General features: G+C 45.5%; 1 protein-coding gene and 1 pseudogene across 1 annotated transcript in view; one reads left to right on the forward strand and one right to left on the reverse strand.

The window, feature by feature from the left end:
* LOC126335429 (alpha-tocopherol transfer protein-like) overlaps window positions 1-23387 on the forward strand; it is a 130546-nt gene that overhangs the window by 57838 nt on the left and 49321 nt on the right. The window lies entirely within an intron of this gene.
* Window positions 4145-4262, reverse strand: LOC126337446 (5S ribosomal RNA; annotated as a pseudogene).

Raw genomic sequence — 23387 nt, forward strand, 5'->3', positions numbered from 1 at the left:
GCATCAAATCGATAAAAAATATGCACTAATTCTTTGATTACGCCGAATTAAGCTATTTTTGTACAAAATGTACTGTATCGTACTTTCAGCGTTACCCGGAAACAACGACATGAACGTAGTACAATGATGTTGCCATGGGGTGTTTCATTAGTGTGAGTCCCCTTGCCTCTCACAACTTGGGGTGCGTAATTAATGAAATTAGCTACGAAGAAATTGTTTAAAGTTATCCCCGTTTGCTTCAATGCGTAAAGTCAATCGTCTGCGAAAGTTATCCACAGTTCTGAGCAGCACGTCCCGGTTAGAACCACATTCGTTGCCTAGTTTCTAAATCGACATCTTCCATTAGCTCTCACAAATAATTGCAGAGAAGTTGTAAATAAGATTCCCCAGGAACTCTTTGCTCAAAAAAATTCGGTCCTGTCAAGTAACAGTTCAAAATTCCACACCAGACCATTAACAGCCATTTGTGTTGATTGTCAACTTGTCTATGCCAGTGTGGATTGACAGGGGCCGAATAATGACAATAATGACTATTTAATTCGCCATTGTTTTTGAATGTGGCTTCATTGGTGAACATAACATACCCAAAAAAAATCATTGTCATCTCTTATTATTTCCAAGGCCCATAGGCAGAAGTGCACGTGTATTTACAAATCTTTTGATGTTCATGCCTATGTCAGTGTGATATGATACGCATGATATTTATGTGCTTTCAAAATCCTCAGAATAGTTGATTTCGGTATTCCACCTTGTCTCTGAGTCGCACGACTACTCATTTCGGGATCCAGCTGAAGACAGGCGAGAACGGTGAGGGTACGAGCGTAATTTTCATTGTATTCGTGATGACGAGTAGGACGGTGCATGCATCCATTTCGAGCTCGTTGAGTGCAATTTCGAATAATGTGTCCGCTTGGATGTCGACTGTTTCGGAAACGATCCTCATACAACTGCGCAGCTGCAGCGTAATTGTTACGGCATTCACCTAAAATTAACATATCAACAATCTCTGTAGGAGGATAGTGAGCCACGTTACGCTAAACAATAATTTTCTTTCGTCAGTTGATGATTACGGTTCACAATCTGAAAGTGAAGTGACGTCTGATCGCATTGCACCGACCTTTATACTGAGCCATAGTTCGCAGTTTGGTCACGGCAGCGCCACAGTCGGACGAGTAGTGCAATTGTGAAGAATTCCCTAACGAGATTTTAATACAATTCCGCCTCCCTCCATCAAAAACTGTGGCAGGTAGGATACATTTTGTAAAAAAAAAAAGCTTAAGTTGGCGTAATAAAAGAATTGGTACACATTTTGTATCGATCTGGTGCGTCCTTCTAGGATCATACTAGATAATCGGAGTTCATCCCCAATTTAAATTTTTCTCGATTTCAGCGAAATCTGTCAGTGGTTTAAAAAATGTTTCGAACAAAACTTGATTACTTTTTTATGGAGAATCCAAATCTGCAATAAAAAAATGAGGGTTTCCTTTTAATATTTAAAAGTAGCACCCCTCCCCACCAAAGGGGGGAACGTGCTGGGGGTCACGTGTTGTATCATTTGATGTCCCCCTGTGAGCTTACGAACTTGTCTTACCCACTATTTATACCCGATGAGTAGTTTTCGAGATGAGCTCATCCGAAACTTCCGATGGACCACCCTGTAGGACAGGTCAAAGACAGAAACAACAAGGGCGCGGCCAACGTAGCATCTTTGTAGCAGGCTTGTGAAGAGGCAGGACCTATTACAAGGTGATCAGAAGACACGAGGCAAAGCGAGTGTCCTTTGATCTAGACATGAAAGCCTTTATTATTATTTTCTGTCAAAAGCGTCCCCAGTTCCTTTTTCCAGCGCGGCTGCGCTCCATCGGTAGGCGTTCTGCCTGTGAAGGAGTGGTGTGCAGCGACGTGTGTGGACTGCGGACTTAGTTCGGGCTGATGAAGCGTCTTTCCGACAGAGCCACACCTGCTCTGCACAAAGGAACATCTCCGCGAGTGCCTACCGCCGAGCGGACTCATTAACCTGATAGAGCACACACGTCTGTTCGCTGACTCAGAAGTTCCCTGACTTCTACTGACACTGTGAGGGAGACTCGGTTGGACTTTGACTAAAAAAAAGGACATAATTTTCGAAACATTGAGTGAGAGTTTAACGCTGATCCATCTGAAGATACCTATTATACAGGGTGGTCCATTGATCGTGTCCGGGCCAAACATCTCACGAAATAAGCGTCAAACGAAAACATTAGAAACAACGAAAATTGTCTAGCTTGAAGGGGGAAACCAGATGGCGCTGTGGTCGGCCCGCTAGGTGGCGCTGATATAAACTGCGTTTTTTAAAATAGGCACCCCCATTTTTATTACATATTCGTGTAGTACTCAAAGAAATATGAATGTTTTAGTGGAGGAAAACGGTCATCATCTGACAGAACTGAAAAAACTATTCAGGCAGTTAAAGTGCTTAGAAGCCGAAAACTACGGAGTGTTTCCATTTGTTACCGTTGAATCTCGGATCTGGGACGCCACCAGATTTATGAAAGATTGCGCGTTTTGAAATCACAGTAGTCTTTCAGGAATAAAAAGAATGGGTAGTGTGATAAGCTACTCTGCAGTTGCACTAAGCGCCGTCGCCTAATCCTTGTTCTTACAGTCGTTGCTTCACTGTTTCATTTTCTCTCCTAAAACAGACTCGTTGACTGCATACCTTTTTTGTAAATTTCCATCCTAGTAAAGTAGTCGGCAGAATTACGATCCTAGTCCTGTGTTTGGCTGAAGGAACTCACGTTCGTTCACGTGTTTTCTGCACTTTCTTTTGACATTAAGTGCTCAATAACGTGTGTTGGACAGGTTACGCACTAGCCTTTGTGAGATTTTCATAGTAAAAGGACTTTTCAGTTGTAGTAAGGGGATATTCCACCGTTTCCGGTACACAAGTTGTAGGTGATCTTGCAGACATTAGCATTTGCCGTTGTGCGCCTTGGAAATAAGGTAATCTACTTCTGAGAATTCTAAGAATTTTTTTTCTGTGTATACTAACCACAAATGACGACAGCTGCTTAGGAAAAAGGTGTAGTATCTTCAGACACGTTTTGAGGAAACAAAGGCATCTTGTAAAGGTAGCTGGGTGTTATGGCATTTTAGACTAAAAGTATGCACGATTAAATGCTTTTTAGCCATTTAGCTCTTCACGACATTCATATTCGTCCTGTAACATGTAAATTCTACAGTTCTTAAAAATAACTCTGAAGCAATATGGCTGTACGACGTTTGGTTTCAGAGAAGCTGATTGCTTCCGTGCCTTCAAACAGCCATACCTCTCTAACCGCAACATCATAAAAATGCTTCTTTGTGCCAAAAGACGAACAACATCTTTGTCGTTACTTATTTATAGCATTTAGAAACCACACTGAGATCCAACTAAAGTGATTCAGGCAGATGAATTCTTGACATGCAGTTAAATTGTTGATCTCAGTGCTACAGGCTTATGGAGCGTCTTGTTTAAAGCAATGTAATGTTTCCAGAATGAGATTTTCACTCTGCAGCGGAGTGTGCGCTGATATGAAACTTCCTGGCAGATTAAAACTGTGTGCCCGACAGACTCGAACTCGGGACCTTTGCCTTTCGCGGGCAAGTGCTCTACCATCTGAGCTACTACTACTAGTTCTGCATGCTTCGCAGGAGAGCTTCTGTAAAGTTTGGAATGTAGGTGACGAGGTACTGGCAGAAGTAAAGCTGTGAGTACCGGGCGTGAGTCGTGCTTTGGTGGCTCAGATGGTAGAGCACTTGCCCGCGAAAGGCAAAGGTCCCGAGTTCGAGTCTCGGTCTGGCACACAGTTTTAATCTGCTAGGAAGTTTCAATGTAATGTTATCGGAAAGAAATTACACACCATCTACAGGAATTAATAAAAATACAATGTAATGATTTCAGTTTTAGTCCCTGACATAAAAGCACACTGTCTTGAGGGCACAAGTGGCCCATCGGGACCATCCGACCGCCGTGTCAACCTCCGAGGAGGATGCACTTAGGAGGGGCGTGTGGTCAGCACACCGCTCTCCCGGTCGTTATGATGGCTTTCTTTGACCGGAGCCGCTACTATTCGGTCGAGTAGCTCCTCAATTGGCATTACGAGGCTGAGTGCACCCCGAAAAATGGCAACAGCGCATGATGGCCCGGATGGTCACCCATCCAAGTGCTGGCCACGCCCGACAACGCTTAACGTCGGTGATCTGACGGCAACCGGTGTATCCACTGCGGCAACGCTGTTGCCGTTCCCTGACTTAAGACCATGGTAAAATTTTAGGATGTATTTAAGAACACAGTCGTGGGTTAGTTTTAGATAACAAGGTTGGAGATAAAACAGCGATCTACGCCGAGACAAGTCATGGGATCTTGCTAATGTCGTGTCGGACCTGTTTCGCCCGGTGTAGTATAGGGCAGCAACTCGACGTGGCGTAGACTCAACAAGTGGTTGGAAGTCCCCTGCAGAAATACTGAGCCATCCTGTCTCTATAGCCGTCTATTATTGCGAACGTGTTGACGGTGCAGCATTTTGTGCACAGACTAACATCTCGATTACGTCTCGAGATCTGAGTGACCAAATCACTCGCTTGTATTGTTCGGAATGTTCTTCAAACCAGTCGCAAGTAATTGTCGCCAAGTGACATGGCGCATTGTTATCCGTAAAAATTCCATCGTTGTTTCGGAACCTGAAGTCCACGAATGGCTGCAAATGGTTTCCAAATAGTCGAATATAACCGTATCCATTCAGTGACCGGTTCGCTAGACCTGAGAAACCCGTCCATTTCATGTAAACACAGCCCACTCCATTATGGAGGCACCACCAGCTTGCAAAGCGCCTTGTTGACCACATCGGTCCGCCGGCCGGAGTGGTCGGGCGGTTCGAGGCGCTACAATCTGGAACCGCGAGACCGCTACAGTCGCAGGTTCGAATCCAGCCTCGGGCATGGGTGTGTGTGATGTCCTTAGGTTAGTTACGTTTAAGTAGTTCTAAGTTCTAGGGGACTGATGACCTTAGCAGTAAGTCCCGTAGTGCTCAGAGCCATTTGAACCAACCTGGGTCCGTGGCTTCGTGGAGTGTGCGCCACACTCGAACCCTACAACCAGCTCTTACTGAAATCATGACTCATCTGACCAGGCCACAGTTGCCCAGTCTTCTAGGGCTCAAGCGATTTGGTCACAAGCCCAGGAGAGGCGCTGCAGCCGATATCGTGCTGTTAACAAAGGCTGTCGGGTCCGTCGTCTGCTGCCATAGCCAATTAACGACAAATTTCGCCAGTGTCCTAACGGATACGTTCGTAGAAGGTCCCACGTTGTGGTTAATTTACGTAGTGTTGCTTGTCTGTTAGCACTGACTATGCATGCACTGTTGCTCTGTCATTTGAAGGCCATCGGGCACTGAGTTGTCCTTGGTGAGAGGTAATGCCTGAAGTTTGGTATTCTCAGCACACTCTTGACACTGTGGATCAAGAAATATTGAATTCCCTAACGATTTCCGAAATTGAATGTCCCATGCGCTTTGCTTCACCTACCGTCCGCGTTCAAAGTCTGTTGACTCCGATTGTGGGGCCATAATCACATCGGAAACCTTTTCACGTAAATCACCTGAGTACGAATCACAGCTTCACCAAAATTCTGCCCTTTTGTTTCTTGTATACGCGATACTTCTGCCATCTGTACATCTGCATATTGCTATCCCATGACATTGGTTTCCTCATTGTACTGCAAAGAGCGGTAAATGACCGTGGTATCACACATTTGTTCCATGCGCAGCCGACTTCAGCCATATGGTGCCGTAGATCTGAAGATGGACATCATGAAGGCCGAAACCGCTCATCATTTTTGCAAATTATTATTCGCGATCTTGGCCGTTTCAGTAAGTGATGATCATTGATTAACTACTTTTACAAAATAGCAACAGGATAAAAATTGCCATTTATGAATTAATTGGGAGCTGTAGGACACGAAAAAATATCTGCACTATTTAATATGCCAAAAAGGTTTCCATTAACTAAAATTAACAAAATAATCATTTCCTTAAATACGGATTACTTTCCTAGGTTTTAACAGAACAAAGCTTTGAAATACTTGTAAAATTTTACGGAGGACTTGTACTCGTGTTTAATAATGGTATCCACTACTGAAAAACTATGGCGGAGATCGCGGTGTCATGTTGGAGGCGTGACTTCTGCGAAGCAGGCTATAAAATTCATTGTCTGGTTTCAGGCAACGGCTCGAAATAACGCCTATAATATTCACCGGTCTTCTCATTAGTGCCAACTAATAGTTCTTAGATGCAAAGTGCAAGTACCTCCTCTCTCTCTCTCTCTCTCTCTCTCTCTCTCTCCCCCCGTTTGTGTGTGTGTGTGTGTGTGTGTGTGTGTGTGACACACACACACACACACACACACACACACACACGGACACGGACACGACCAGTCTCTGTCGTTACTTGCATCCAGCGACACGAGGTGTCTGGTGATTTTCCACAAGAGACAAGGTGACTTTGACCTGCGTCAAAAGCTCCTCTGTAATTAAATATGACAAAACAAAAATCATTTTTTTAAAAAAAATACCTAGTCTTCGAAAAGCGGTTGTTCCACTCGCACTGTAGTTAGCCTTGAGCTTCGTAATCTCTCAAAGTCTATCGAAGTTCCGTGCTGTAGCAACGTGAAAGTTTCTTGTTAGTAGTCCATCCTCTAAGCAGAGTTTTTCTATGTCCATTCTTCTGTTTGGAGGTTTGAGGGACTGAGGTCGTTCACTTACGTAATAAAATGGAACACCTACAGCCGTCCTTAGGATGATATTTATTGTATGGCTACCAGTTTCGGGCCGGCCGCTGTGACGGAGCTGTTCTAGGTGCTTCAGTACGGAACCGCGCTACTGCTACGGTCGCAGGTTCGAATCCTGCCTCGGGCATGGATGTGTGTGATGTCCTTAGGTTAGTTAGGTTTAAGTACACTACTGGCCATTAAAATTGCTACACCAAGAAGAAATGGATATGATAAACGGGTATTAATTAGACAAATATATTATACTATAACTGACATGTGATTACATTTTCACGCAATTTGGGTTCATAGATCCTGAGAAATCAGTACCCAGACCAACCACCTCTGGCCGTAATAATGGCCTTGATACGCCTGGACAGTGAGTCAGACAAAGCTTGGATGGCGTGTACAGGTACAGCTGCGCATACAGCTTCAGCACGATACCACAGTTCATCAAGTGTAGTGGCTGGCGTATTGTGACGAGCCAGTTGCTCGGTCACCATTGACCAGATGTTTTCAGTTCGTGAGAGACCTGGAGAAGGTGCTGGCCAGGGCAGTAATCAAACATTTTCTGTATCCAGAAAGGCCCGTACAGGACCTGCAACATGCGGTCGTGCATTATTCTGCTGAAATGTAGTGTTTCACAGGGATCGAATGAAGGGTAGAGCCACGGGTTGTAACACATCTGAAATGTAAGGTCTACTGTTCAAAGTGCCGTCAATACGAACAAGAGATGACCGAGACGTGTAACCAATGGCACCCCATACCATCACGCCGGGTGATACGCCAGTATGGCGATGACCAATACACGCTTCCAATGTGCGTTCACCACGATGTATCCCAACACGGATGCGACCATCATGATGCTGTAAACAGAACCTGTATTCATCCGAAAAAATGGCGTTATGCCATTCGTGCACCCAGGTTCGTCGTTGAGTACACCATCGCAGGCACTCCTGCGACAAGGGTAACCGCAGCCATGGTCTCTGAGCTGATAGTCCATGCTGCTGCAAGCGTCGTAGAACTGTTCGTGCAGATGGTTGTTGTCTTGCAAACGTCCCCATCTGTAGACTCAAGGATCGAGACGTGGCTGCATGATCCGTTACAGCCATGCGGATAAGATGCGTGTAATCACGACTGCTAGTGATAAGAGGCCGTTGGGATCCAGCTCGGCGTTCCGTATTACCCTCCTGAACCCACCTATTCCTTATTCTGCTAACAGTCATTGGAGCTCGACCAACGTGAGCAGCAATGTCGCGATACGATAAACCGCCATCGCGATAGGCTACAATCCGACCTTAATGGCCAGTAGTGTAATTCTTCCGACGTCAGTCTGGCGTGTGCAGTTCCCGTGATTGATTTTATGTGGCCGTTCCACTTCATATCACTCCGTACGCATACTCCTTCATATTTTGTGGATTTTATTGCTTTTGAGAATTGTTGTGCAATTGTGTCGTCATAGAATCATTGGTCTTCATGCTTATTTATACGCAGTGCGTTACATTTGATTATAATGAGATTAATTATCTCTTCTTGCGACAAATGTCGATCCTCTGCAAGTCTTTCTGTATTTCTCTACAATTTTCTAGGCTTGCAACTTCTCGGTATACGACATCACGACCGTGTAAAGCCTCAAGGAAATTCTAGTGTTATCTACTACGTCATTTGTGTATAAAGTATATAAATGTAATGGATCTGCAACACTGCCTCGGAGTACGCCCGAAGTTTGAAGACTTCTCTTCATTGAGTGTGACATGCTGTGTTCTGTTTGCTACAAACCCTTCAGTACGATCATGCAGTTGGCCTGATACTCTGTTCGTTCGTATTCTGTTCATTAGCCGATAGTGTGTAAATGTATTGAATGCCTTCCGAAATTCGAGGAACACGGCAGCCACCACAGCGGCGGTCTCTGTCGCCTTCTGAGTCTCGTGCACGAACAGAGCGAGGTGGGATTTACACAATAGTTGTTGATACCTACGGAGGAGATCTTTGGTCCTCAGAAATGTCGGTTTACTCGAGGATGAAACATATACCAAAATTCCACAAGTGTCCAATGTCAGAGATAGACACCTATAGTTTTGTGCGTCTGTTCAACGACTCTTTTTGAAAACGGGAACTACCCGCGCTTTTTTTATTTCAATCGTCATGAAGACTTCACACCTCTAGAGACATGTGGTACATTAGTGCTAGAAGAGGGGTAAATTCTTTTGCATGCTCTGTGTAGAATCGTAGTGGTGTCCTGTCAGGTCCAGGACCATTCCCTCTGTTGAGCCATTTCAGTTGCTTTTCGACCCCATGGTCACTTATTCCGATCTCAGCCATTTTGTCGTTGTTGCGACAAAGAAAACAAGGTGGTCTTTAAGCCTTTGTCTCGCTCAATTTCAATGCCATTATAGTCAGAGAATGTGTGAAAAGAGACTTTCAATCCGTTTACTGGCTTAAGAAAGATAAAAAAGGCTTAGGATTCTCTGTAAAATCGGTAGGCAGAATTTTGACTTCACAATTCATTGTACGTTTCTCGCACGGCTCTCCCTACGTCAATTTCAGCTTTGTTTGATTTTTGTTTGTTTGTGAGGCTTTGGGTGCGTTTAAATTTGCAATGATGCTCGCTTTGCTTTCGTAGCAGCTTTCCAACATGCACTGACGAAAGAAAAAGAATCGCAACACCAAGGAGGAGTTGTGACATCAGCGATGATATGATGACGTTTGGTTTGTGGGGCACTCAACTGCGCGGTCATCAGCGTCCGTTCGAAGCCCCAAATTTTACACAGTCCAGTTTTTTTACCCACTGTCAAGGACGATGATGAGGATAACACACACATCCAGTCCCCGGACAGAGAAAATCCCCAGCCGGGCCTGGAATCGAACCCGGGACTCCGCGATCCAGAGGCAGCAGCACTCCTGAGATAAAGGAAAGTTCGTAGGCGTGTTTCTGCATGTGAAAGAATGTCTATTCACATTTCGCGCCAGTCAGATAAGAGTGACGTTAGAAGCGCCCCTATGAGGATGCAGATCACGTTTACATTAAATACACACTGTAAAGCTCGTGGGCGTCAGTTACCTTAGAGACTGGACATAGTTGGTGATGTTAATCGACATCAGTACCTCACTGAGTTGCAATGAAGTAGTGGAATAGGGTTACGAGAAGCTGGATGATCCTTCTGCGATACTGCAGAAAGAATTGCAGGAGTGTAGCCATTATACGTGATTGCTGACAGCAATCGTCATGAGAATGTACGTTCTCAAGAAGACCGGATACGGGACATCCATGTGGCACTACCGATAGGGAAGATCATCGTGTTCGGCGTGTGGCTCTGGCGCTTCTTACTGCATCTGCAGCAGCAATTTGAGCATCAGTTGGCACCACTGTGACAGAACGTACCGTTAGCGTGCATTCCACTGACCACAAACCACCACCAGTTGCGACTTGAATGGTGTCAAGCAAGAGCTCACTGGAAGGCGCGGTGGAGGTCTGTTGTGTTTTCTGCCTAGAGCTGGTTCTGCATCGGTGCCATAGACGTCAGTGTGTTGTTTAAGAGGAGGGCAGTTGCAGGCTTTAAACCAGCCTGTCTGAGTGCTGGACTCACAGGACCTACACATGAAGTTGTGGTCTGGGGTGGGATTTCATGTTCAAGCAGGAACACTCTCGTGGTTGTCCCACGCAGCCTCACTGCAAATTTGTACGTCAGTCTGGTGATTCGACCTGTTAAATTGCCTTTCCAGGTGGTGTTGTCCAGCAGGATAACGTTCGCCCGCATACCGCTGTCGTAACACAACACGTTCTACAGTGTCGATACGTTACCTTGACCTGCTCGGCCACCAGGTCTGTCTCCAATAGAGCACACAGCGGACGACAACCCCAGCCTCATCTATAAACAGCATTTACTGTCCCTGTATTGCCCGAGCAAGTGCAACAGGCGTTGAACTGCATCCCATAAACTGACATTCGGCACCTATACAACACAATACATGCACGTTTGCATGCTTGCATTTCATATTTTGGCGATTCTAGGGGCTATTAATGTGCCAGCATTTAACATTTGCAATGGCTTGTTTCGCGCTTACGTTAACCTGTGCTCTTATTATGTTAATCACTTAAATGTATTACCTGCATAAATGTAACGTATTGCGAATACATAGAAAGAACAATCCTTTATTGTATTATTATATGATAGCGGAACAAACACTGGTAGCAGCTACTTCTGTAAAATATCTGGGAGCATGCGTACGGAACGATTTGAAGTGGAATAATGGTATAAAATTAATTGTTGGTAAGGCGGGTGCCAGGTTGAGATTCATAGGGAGAGTCCTTAGAAAAACTAGTCCAACAAAGGTGGTGGCTTACAAAACACTCCTTCGACCTATACTTGAGTATTGCTCATCAGTGTGGGATCCGTACCAGGTCGGGTTGACGGAGGAGATAGGGAAGATCCAAAGAAGAGCGGCGCGTTTCGTCACAGGGTTATTTGATAAGCGTGATAGCGTTACGGAGATGTTTAGCAAACTCAAGTGGCAGACTCTGCAAGAGAGGCGCTCTGCATCGCTGTGTAGCTTGCTGTCCAGGTTTCGAGAGGGTGCGTTTCTGGATGAGGTATCGAATATATTGCTTCCCCCTACTTATACCTCTCGAGGGGATCACGAATGTAAAATTAGATTCGAGGCGGCTTTCCGGCTGTCGTTCTTCCCGCGAACAATACGCGACTGGAACCGGAAAGGGAGGTAATGACAGTGGCACGTAAAGTGCCCTCTGCCACACACCGTTGAATGGCTTGCGGACTATAAATGTAGATGTATTGCCGATACTTCGTTTCTCTGCATTAATTTTTTGTTTTGTTTTTTTGGTGTTGGGTTTTTTGTCAGTTGGATTTCAAACCAGTGGGTAGGGGGGGAGGGGTGGTGGTGGTATGGGGGGGGGAGGGTCGTGTCTCTACCATCCCTCACAACATTATGGCGTCTCCAAACATGATTCGGCCAACTATTTACGAATGTACGGCCTATTAGCATGACAGTCAAGTGACGACGACGACGAGGACTGCAGAGGGAGTCGTCGGGAACTTCTGTTTACAAACTGGACAGATGAAGACAGTCGACGAACATTTACTGACTGAGCTGACAAGTTTTCAACAGGTTGCAGTCTGAGAGGCTGTGGGAACCACAGATTCCACACTGGCTGGGCGGATCAGGTGCACAGGCCACAGCGGACACTTGCCGAGTCCACAGCCGCACTTGGCGCAAAGCGAGACGCACGCTGCACACGGATAGCGGATTCAGGGCCTTTGTCAGCCCCCCCCCCTCCTCCTCTCCCCCTCCCCACCCTCCACACGGCCGCCGGCCCGCGGTCAGGGTCTTCACGCGGCATAACCTTGCCACGTAGCGGCTGGCCCGCCGAGCCGAGCCCTCTGTTTGGTAATGCCGATGGCCCAGTGATGAGCAGGCTGTTACCCGGCATACAAATTACCCATTCCGCCAAAGCCAAGGTCGGTAATTTCCTAATGGCAGTCACGAAACTTAAGATAAACTTGTTTCAAGCACTGCTTATAAAACCGGTGAATCCCGTTCTTCTCACAGTAACATCGAGTAAGTTGCTCGGCCTGATAAAGAAAAATCAGTTTACCGTTTTTTCAGTAAACCCAATACGGTCTAGGGAAACGGTAGGGACTTAAAATTGATTGATAAGCTCATCGTCATCACCAAATGAGTAGGGACTATAGACTAACCTTACTGAATGGAAACCTACTCCAGAATCGAAGGTTCTTCGTGGATTTTCAGGGACAGAGAAGCCGGTGGAGGATACAGAAAAATGGTCTCCCCCTCAGGAAGCGTACTGGCCCCCAACACTTTTTAATATATATACTAACGACCAGCCCTTCCCCCAAGGCACCGAAAGCTTCACATGTGCAGATGATTCCGCCATTACCGCTCAAGCAGACAGCTTTGAAACTGTTGAACAGAATCTGTCATAAGCCCTCCAACAGCTTGCCACCTACTATAAGGGGAACCATCTCAATCCCAACCCAGGGAAAACCCAAACCTGCACCTTAAACCTAATGAACAGACAATCTGCAAGAAGATTACAACTTAACTGGGAAGGAGTGCCCCTGGAACATTGCGAAACACCAAAATACTTAGGCGTCACCTTGGATAGAGCACTCGCCTATAAAAAGCACTGCATGAACACTAAACACACAGTAGCCACGAGAAACAACATTTTGCGCAGACTGACGAGCACTACATGGGGAGGGGGGGGGGGGGGGACGGGGGTGGCACAGCGTGGAACAGTGAGAACCGCAGCTCTTGCTTTGTGCTATTCAACAGCGGAGTACGCGTGTCCAGTGTGGTTCAATTCTAGCCACGGACATACCGCTTAATGAAACCTGCCGCATCATCACAGACTGTCTGAGACCAACCCCGACTGATAAATAGTACTTCCTGGCAGGCGCGGCCCCGCCAGATATTAGAAGAAAAGGAGCGGCCAGGAAGGAAAAGACAAAGGCGCCGACCTCACCTGCCCACCCGCTGTACAAACACTAGCCAGCCCGCCGCCGACTAAAATCTAGAAAAAAGCTTCCTGCACACAGCAGAAAATATCGTTGGGACACCGCAGCAAGTGAGGCTGGCAATGTGGCGAGAAGAAAACGCGCACCTTGGGGAATGGTTAGTCCCAAACGAAGAACTCGGATGGACGACATGGAAATCTCACAATAGGCTGCGCTCTGGAGTCGCACGATGCAGAGAGAATATGCGCAAATGGGGCCTCTCAAATGAACCGGCGCTGTGTGACTGTGGACACACTCAAACCACCATCCACCTCACGGAGTGTGTGCTGTGCCCAAGTACCTGCACCATAAAGGATTTGATGAATGCCACCCCGGAAGCGCTGGACTTGACCAGGTTCCGGTCCAAGACTTCATAAAATAAAAAACTACTTGACTATGCTTATATACACTCCTGAAAATTAAAATAACACCGTGAATTCATTGTCCCAGGAAGGGGAAACTTTATTGACATATTCCTGGGGTCAGATACATCACATGATCACACTGACAGAACCACAGGCACATAGACACAGGCAACAGAGCATGCACAATGTCGGCACTAGTACAGTGTATATCCACCTTTCGCAGCAATGCAGGCTGCTATTCTCCCATGGAGACGATCGTAGAGATGCTGGATGTAGTCCTGTGGAACGGGTTGCCATGCCATTTCCACCTCGTGCCTCAGTTGGACCAGCGTTCGTGCTGGACGTGCAGACCGCGTGAGACGACGCTTCATCCAGTCCCAAACATGCTCAATGGGGGACAGATCCGGAGATCTTGCTGGCCAGGGTAGTTGACTTACACCTTCTAGAGCACGTTCGGTGGCACGGGATACATGCGGACGTGCATTGTCCTGTTGGAACAGCAAGTTCCCTTGCCGGTCTAGGAATGGTAGAACGATGGGTTCGATGACGGTTTGGATGTACCGTGCACTATTCAGTGTCCCCTCGACGATCTCCAGAGGTGTACGGCCAGTGTAAGAGATCGCTCCCCACACCATGACGCCGGGTGTTGGCCCTGTGTGCCTCGGTCGTATGCAGTCCTGATTGTGGCGCTCACCTGCACGGCGCCAAACACGCATACGACCATCATTGGCACCAAGGCAGAAGCGACTCTCATCGCTGAAGACGACTCGTCTCCATTCGTCCCTCCATTCACGCCTGTCGCGACACCACTGGAGGCGGGCTGCACGATGTTGGGGCGTGAGCGGAAGACGGCCTAACGGTGTGTGGGACCGTAGCCCAGCTTCATGGAGACGGTTGCGAATGGTCGTCGCCGATACCCCAGGAGCAACAGTGTCCCTGATTTGCTGGGAAGTGGCGGTGCGGTCCCCTACGGCACTGCGTATGCTCCTACGGTCTTGGCGTGCATCCGTGCGGCGCTGCGGTCCAGTCCCAGGTCGACGGGCACGTGCACCTTCCGCGAATCACTGGCGACAACATCGATGTACTGTGGAGACCTCACGCCCCACGTGTTGAGCAATTCGGCGGTACGTCCACCCGGCCTCCCGCATGCCCACTATACGCCCTCGCTCAAAGTCCGTCAACTGCACATACGGTTCACGTCCACGCTGTCGCGGCATGCTACCAGTGTTAAAGACTGCGATGGAGCTCCGTATGCCACGGCAAACTGGCTGACACTGACGGCGGCGGTGCACAAATGCTGCGCAGCTAGCGCCATTCGACGGCCAACACCGCGGTTCCTGGTGTGTCCGCTGTGCCGTGCGTGTGATCATTGCTTGTACAGCCCTCTCGCAGTGTCCGGAGCAAGTATGGTGGGTCTGACACACCGGTGTCAATGTGTTCTTTTTCCATTTCCGGGAGTGTATCTGTATACTTTTATACTCGTTTTGAATTTGTTATATGCTTGATATGTATGTGTTAATTACTCTGATTTTATGTGCCGGCCGCGGTGGTCTCGCGGTTCTAGGCGCGCAGTCCGGAATCGTGCGACTGCTACGGTCGCAGGTTCGAATCCTGCCTCGGGCTTGGATGTGTGTAATGTCGTTAGGTTAGTTAGGTTTAAGTAGTTCTAAGTTCTAGGCGACTAATGACCACAGCAGTTGAGTCCCATAGTGCTCAGAGCCATTTGAACCATTTTGATTTTATGTGCGATGCTTCTGGCACAATTAAATAAATAAAAAATAAATCTTCATCACCGTCTTGTAAGGGGGTCTGCGATCCTTTACCCAAAGATATGGACATTTTTGCTTCACACAGGTCAATGGCAAGCAAAATCGATTGTCAGATGCCGCTAGCGCTAAGTGAGTGGAGTATCAGTGAGTTCGCGTTTGGAGTCTATAGAGTGCGGGCGGAGCCATGAGCAGGGCGCTGTACCGGCTGAGCGAGTCCGCACCGCCGTGGGTTGACCTTCAGCAAAAGATCACCGACTCGTTACGTGTGATACTTCTGCAAAGTGTTTTATAATGGTTTGCAGTGTGCCGCATTTTCGGTTCGCTTCAACCTCGCCGGTCGCATCTTGGATTACAGTGAGGATTCCACGTGGTGATCCTTGTTGCAGCATGTGCCGTAATACTAAAGGTTCTGTTCTGTGATGAGATTAACCGTAATTAGAAGAGTGAGACGAAAGTAGTGTCTGCCTTATATTATGTCTAAACAGAATGTATAAGTCAAACAGTGCGAAACGTCTTGGGATTTGTTATTGTCAACATTGTGGAGCAGGCGCATCCTGAATCGGGACGACTTCCAAAGCAGCTAAATCCGATTAGCATTTATCTGTTAGGTCAAGCTCACTCCAAAATGAAAGTTAGGCTGCTGTTACGGTTAACAGCAATTGACTTCATAGTAATCGGGAGTGTTTCAGTTCTCAAGGATTTGGCCTATTACGTCTCCTTAAGGGATGGTCAACGTTCTTTTAGCCAGCTGGGCTAAATTCTACTGCCACTTAAATTATTCCATCATTAGACATATGCTCGACGTGGCCTTTCCAGTTCAATCGGAGTTTTTCAGTTATATATGTAATAGGTTCAACTTTTAGTTCTTCTCAAATACCGGTATTTCTTTTATGGGCCAACAATGAATATCCCGCTGCAAAGGAGAGAAACTTCATCTCTGATGATTAGATTCATCATTATTGATTAGATTTTAGGATCCGACATTCGCTACCATACAACGACAAACGTAATGAATGCTATTTCTGTGTAAAGTTTTGTTAATGTTTTTATCCGTAAGGCAGGGTGGGATGGCGGGGGAGGCGGGGGGGGGGGGGGGGGGTAGATTTCGTCGACTTAGTAGCTTAGGGACTTTATCAGCCCTGAGAGGTTAAGGAAAAGACCACAAATTGGTATATGTATTCCTCAGTTTATTCTCCGCTTGTAGGAAAATTACAATTACATTTGACGTAAACGTTAACACCACAGGAACAGAAGTACAAAAAAAGTCTTTATAATTTCGTCTCTCATAAAACTTCTCAAAATTACTATTATTTTAAGTGTATTTTATCATTCTAACGTTGTCAGACTCTTTCACAGTTATAAATAACGTGAAGGTCATTAACGAACAATGTTTCCAAGTTATTTTCAGCTTAATAAACCTCTGTCGGCTGTCTCTGAGCACTATGCCACTTAACTTCTGAGGTCATCAGTCGCGTAGGATTTCGAACTACTTAAATCTAACTAACCTAAGGACATCACACACATCCATGCCCGAGGCAGGATTCGAACCTGCGACCGTGGCGGACGCTCGGCTCCACATTGTAGCGCCTAGAACCGCACGGCCACTCCGGCCGGCCCTCTGTCGGACCCGAACTTACATGTCGCTGTAGATAGCAAGCATGTTTCGTGATAACAAACCACGTATTTCGTGCAACGAATCTAATTCTCTCCCATATGAAAAAAGTAAAGTAATCATTATTAATAATGCATAAAATCAATTTTAATTAAAGTTCCAAACTTCGTCCCTGGCACACAAAACTGCAGAGTTGGTTGCCATATCACGAGCTTTGCAGTACATTCAAACACCTCTCCTTAAAGAACTTTCTGGTTTCTAGCGACTTTACGAGCAGCTTACAAGGCTTACTTCAGTGTACCTCAGAAACATTTTGGTAAAATCAAAGACCTACCACTAGACCTTCACAGCTCCGGACATATAATTTCCATCTGGACACAGAGCCACGCAGGTATTCTGTGAAACGAACACTCTAACAAATTAGCTAAACAAGCCATCACAGAAATCAAACGTTAACTCGGAGTATTGGGCACAGATGTACGACTAACTGCATCAAATTTCGAAAACCTGCGCTATGGGATCGCAGGCTAAGAGAACTCTCAACAAGCTGAGATCAGTCAAGAAGGCATACTTCGCAACAAGTCCCTCGGAAAGATGTCGTCCTATTGTATTGACTACGTATCGGCCAATCGAGACTAATCCACGAGTTCGTTTTTACGTCAAGAGGACCTCCTCACGATTGGCCATATTCTCACAGTGTGTGATCTGCTGGCGGCTCTGAGATGAGCCATCAACCTATCTACCACTCTACCGCAAATACTTGCAGACGAAGGGATAGCAACTAACAAAGACATAGGGAGACGCGGATTTTATGGTCTCTCGATGCAGAGTGCATGCTCCAATTTCCTTCTCCCTTGGCCCTTTCACGAAATACAAAATTTCTATGTGTGTTTATTTTATTTATCTGACAGTTTAATATAACTGCATAGTACGTACAGTTCACTTTTTGTCGCTCCATTTTAGTAACACTGACTGATAGTTTTTGGAGTATCCTTCACTGACAGGCTCCAGATTTTAACTACCCGGACTTTATCTCACTTCTGACCGTCTCATTTAAGCTTCTGTCACGCAAAGTTTCGACCAGGCGGTCAAGGTCACAGATCCTGGAGCTTCCAATTCTACTATCCTCACTTCACGTTGTTTTACGTGAACCTCTCAGTGAAGTGAGGAATTGATAACCAAGATTAGTCCCCTAAAGCCAAATCAACGTCATAATCGTCATAATTTGTACGGAACAGATACTGTCTTGCAAAGAGGTTATGACATAAACATTAACAAAAGTGAAACAAAGCTATACTGAGGTGACAAAAGTCGTGGGATACAGATAAGCGCATGTACATACGACGGTAGAATCTCGTAAACAACGTGTAAAAGTGCAGTGCATTTGCGGTGTCATTTGTACTCGGGTGATTCATGTGAAAATGTTTCCAACATTATTATGGTCGCACGATGGGAATTAACATGTTCTGAACTCGGAATAGTAGTTGGCGATCACACATGGGACATTTCATTTCGGAAATTGTTATGAAATTCGATATTCTGAGGTTACAATATCTGCATCCATATTCCGCAAGCCACCTGACTGTGCGTGGCGGATGGTACCCTGAGTACCTCTATCGGTTCTCCCTTCTATTCCAGTCTCGTATTGTTCATGGAAAGGATTGTCGGTATGCCTCTGTGTGGGCTCTAATCTCTCAGATTTTATCCTCATGGTCTCTTCGCGAGATGTACGTAGGCGGGAGCAATATATTGCTTGACTCCTCGGTGAAGGTATGTTCTCGAAACTTCAACGAAAGCCCGTACCGAGCTACTGAGCGTCTCTCTTGCAGAGTCTTCCACTGGAGTTTATCTATCATCTCCGTAACGCTTTCGCGATTGCTAAATGATCCTGTAACGAAGCGCGCTGCTCACCGTTGGATCTACTCTCTCTCTCTCTTCTATCAACCCAGTCTGGTACGGATCCCACAATGGTGAGCACAATTCAAGCAGTGGGCGAACAAGTGTACTGTAACCTACTTCCTTTGTTTTCGGACTGCATTTCCTTAGGATTCTTCCGATGGATCTGTCTGGTATCTGTTTTACAGACGATTTATTTTATATGCTCAATCCATTTTAAATCACTCCTATTGCCTGCTCCCAGATAATTTATGGAATTAACTGCTTCCAGTTGCTGACCTGCTATATTGTAGCTAAATGATAAAGGATCTTTCTTTCTATGTATTCGCAGCACATTACACTTGTCTACATTGAGATTCAATAGCTCTTTCCTGATTCATTCGTCAGTTCGTTTCAGATCCTCCTACATTTCAGTACAATTTTACATTGATACAACCTCTCGATATACTACAGCATCATCCGCAAAAAGCCTTGGTGAACTTCTAATGTTATCCACAAGGTCATATATTGTGAATAGCAACTTCTACTTCGGAAGAATTCTGTCCTTTGACATGCTGCTTTCTGTTATCTAGGAACTCTTAAATCCAATCACAGAATATCAAGAAAGTGCCGCGAATACCAACTATCAGGGATTACCTCTTAATAGGACAACTCAGTGGCTGCTTTCATTTAACGATCGAGAGCAGCGGCGTTTACATAGAGTTGTCAGTGCTAACAGACAAGCAACACTGAACGAAATAATCGTAGAAATGAATTTGTGACGTACGACGAACACATCCGTTACGACAGTACGGTGAAATGTGTCGTTAATAGCTTATGGCAGCAGTCGACCGATGCTAACAATACATAACCTGCTGTAACCGAACATTGACTGGAAGTGGTTATGTTCGGCCACTTGGAGACCACTTGGAGACCATTTGCAGCCATGTTCGCAAACAACGATGGCATTTTTATGGACTACAATGCGCCATGTCATCGGGCCACAATTGTTTACGATTGATTGAAGAACATCCAGGACAATTCAAGCGAATGATTTGGCTACCCAGGTCGCCCGACGTGAATCACATCGATCAGTTATGGGACATAATCAAGAGGTCAGTTCGTGCCGGAAATTCTGCAGTGGCTGCATTGTCTCAGCTGTAGATGCCTGTAGGGGTGGCATGGCTCAATATGTCTGCAGGTCACTTCGAACGACTTCTTGAGTCCATGCCACGTAAAGTGGTTGTATTGTGCTGAGCAAAACGAGGTCTAAAACGATATTAGAGGTCTCCCATGATTTTGTTACCTCAGTAAAATGGAGTGTAGTTGAATTAAATAAGCTGATTCAGAAGGAATTTGTTTGGATATGAGGCACTAAAAGTAACAGATGATTTTTTCCACTATGTACGAGGGTGAATCAAATAAAAACGTTAAATTTGTAATAAAAAAATCGAAATTTCGGGCCGTTATACTGTAAGTTGGTAAGCGTGATACAAACAGCGTACAGAATAGCCTTTAGGTGGCAGCACAGTGTAGATGCACACATACCGTCGCAGTATCAGTATAAAGGAGGATGCCCCACTTGCGACTTGGACCAGGGAAAATCGGCGTTCTGTTGTTCAAATTTTGCGTAGTGAAGGTGTGAAACCTATTGAAATTCATCGACGAATGAACGTTCAGTACGGTGGTGCATGTTTGTCACAGCAGTAAGTCTAAGAATGGAGTAGGAAGTTCTCAAATAGTGTGACTTCAGTGGAAGATGCTCCTCGTCCAGGTCAGGCACAACGAGTTGTGACTCCAGATAACATTGCAGCAGTTGAAGCCATAGTGAAGGAAAACCGCCGAGTGACACTGAATGACATTGCGGCATGTTTGCAGATTAGTCATGGGTCAGCACACCACATTGTGCCTGATGTGCTCCAGTTTCACAAAGTGTTTGCAAGATGGGTGCCAAGGCAGCTGACCCCCGAAATGAGACGGACGTCTTGATACTTGTCAAGAACTACTTCAGCGCTTTGAAAGAGAAAGTGATGGCTTCCTTCCAAGAATCGTTACTGGGACGAAACGTGGGCTCACTTCCATCAACCGGAAATAAAGAGAGCGAGCGTCATTACTCATCACCAAAACCATAGAAGTTTCGAGCAGAACCATCAGCAGGGAAAGTTATGCCGACTCTCTTTTCGGACGAAAAAGGTGTCATTTTGAAGCATTACATGCATGTTGCTGTTGTGGTCTTCAGTCCTGAGACTGGTTTGATGCAGCTCTCCATGCTACTCTATCCTGTGCAAGCTTCTTCATCTCCCAGAACCCAGTGCAACGAACATCCTTCTGAATCTGCCTAGTGTAGTCATATCTTGCTCTCCCTCTACGATTTTTACCCTCTACGCTGCCCTCCAATACTAAATTGGTGATCCCCTGATGCCTCAGAACATGTCCTACCAGCCGATCCCTTCATCTAGTCAAGTTGTGCCACAAACTTCTTCTCCCCAATCCGATTCAAGACCTCCTCATTAGTTATGTGATCTACCCATCTAATCTTCAGCATTCTTCTGTAGCACCACATTTCGAAAACTTCTATTCTCTTCTTGTCCAAACTATTTATCGTCCATGTTTCACTTCCATACATGGCTACACTCCATACAAATACTTTCAGAAACGACTCCCTGACACTTAAATCGATACTCGATGTTAACATATTTCTCTTCTTCAGAAACGCTTTCCTTGCCATTGTTAGTCTACATTTTATATCCTCTCTACTTCGACCATCATCAGTTATTTTGCTCCCCATATAGCAAAACTCCTTTACTACTTTGTCTCATTTCCTAACCTAATTCCCTCAGCATCGCCTGACGTAATTCGACTACATTCCATTATCCTCGTTTTGCTTTTGTTGATTTTCATCTTATATCCTCCTTTCAAGACACTATCCATTCCGTTCAACTGCTCTTCTAAGTCCTTTGCTGTCTCTGACAGAATTACGATGTCATCGGCGAACCTCAACGTTTTTATTTCTTCTCCATGGATTTTAATACCTACTCCAAATTTTTCTTTTGTTTCCTTCACTGCTTGCTCAATATACAGATTGAACAACATCGGGGATATACCACAACCCTGTCTCACCCCCTTCCCAACCACTGCTTCCCTTTCATGTCCCTCGACTCTTATAACTGCGATCTGGTTTCTGTACAAATTGTAAATAGCCTTTCGCTCCCTATATTCTACCCCTGCCACCTTCAGAATTTGAAAGAGAGTATTCCAGTCAACATTGTCAAAAGCGTTCTCTAAGTCTACAAGTGCTAGAAACATAGGTTTGCCCTTCCTTAATCTACCTTCTAAGATAAGTCGCAGGGTCAGTATTACCTCACGTGTTCCAACGGAATCCAAACTGATCTTCCCCGAGGTCGGCTTCTACTAGTTTTTCCATTCGTCTGTAAAGAATTCGTGTTAGAATTTTGCCGCTGTGACTTATGAAACTGATAGTTCGGTAATTTTCACAGCTGTCAACACCTGCTTTCTTTGGGATTGGAATTATTATATTCTTCTGGAAGTCTGATGGTATTTCGCCTGTCACATACATCTTGCTCACCAGATGGTAGGGTTTTGTCAGGACTGGCGCTCCCAAGGCTGTCACTAGTTCAAATGGAATGTTATCTACTCCAAGGGCCTTGTTTCGACTCAGGTCTTTCAGTGCTCTGTCAAACTCTACACGCATTATCGTATCTCCCATTTCATCTTACTCTACATCCTCTTCCATTTCCATAATATTGTCCTAAAGTACATCGCACTTGTATAGACCCTCTATATACTCCTTCCACCTTTCTGCTTTCCCTTCTTTGCTTAGAACTGGGTTTCCATCTGAGCTTTTGATATTCATACAAGTGGCTCTCTTTACTCGAAAGGTCTCTTTAATTTTCCTGTAGGCAGTATCTATCTCACCCCTGGTAAGATAAGCCTCAGCATCCTTACATTTGTCCTCTACCCATCCCTGCTTAGCCATTTTGCACTTCCGGTCGATCTCATTTTTGAGACGTTTGTATTCCTTTTTGTCTGCTTCATTTACTGCATTTTTATATTTTCTCATTTCATCAATTAAATTCAATATTTCTTCTATTACCCAAGGATTTCTACTAGCCCTCGTCTTTTTACCTACTTTATCCTCTGCTGCCTTCACTCCTTCATCCCTCAAAGCTACCCATTCTTCTTCTACTGTGTTTCTTTCCCCCATTCCTGCCAATTGCTCCCTTATGCTCTCCCTGAAAATCTGTACAACCTCTGGTTTAGTCAGTTTATCCAGGTCCCATCTCCTTAGATTCCCACTTTTTGCAGTCTTTTCAGTTTTAATCTACAGTTCATAACAAATAGATTGTGGTCAGAGTCCACATCCGCCCCTGGAAATTTCTTACAATTTAAAACCTGGTTCCTAAATCTCTGTCCTACCATTATATAA

Source organism: Schistocerca gregaria, chromosome 2 (genome assembly GCF_023897955.1).
Source record: "Schistocerca gregaria isolate iqSchGreg1 chromosome 2, iqSchGreg1.2, whole genome shotgun sequence".
NCBI lineage: Eukaryota > Metazoa > Arthropoda > Insecta > Orthoptera > Acrididae > Schistocerca > Schistocerca gregaria.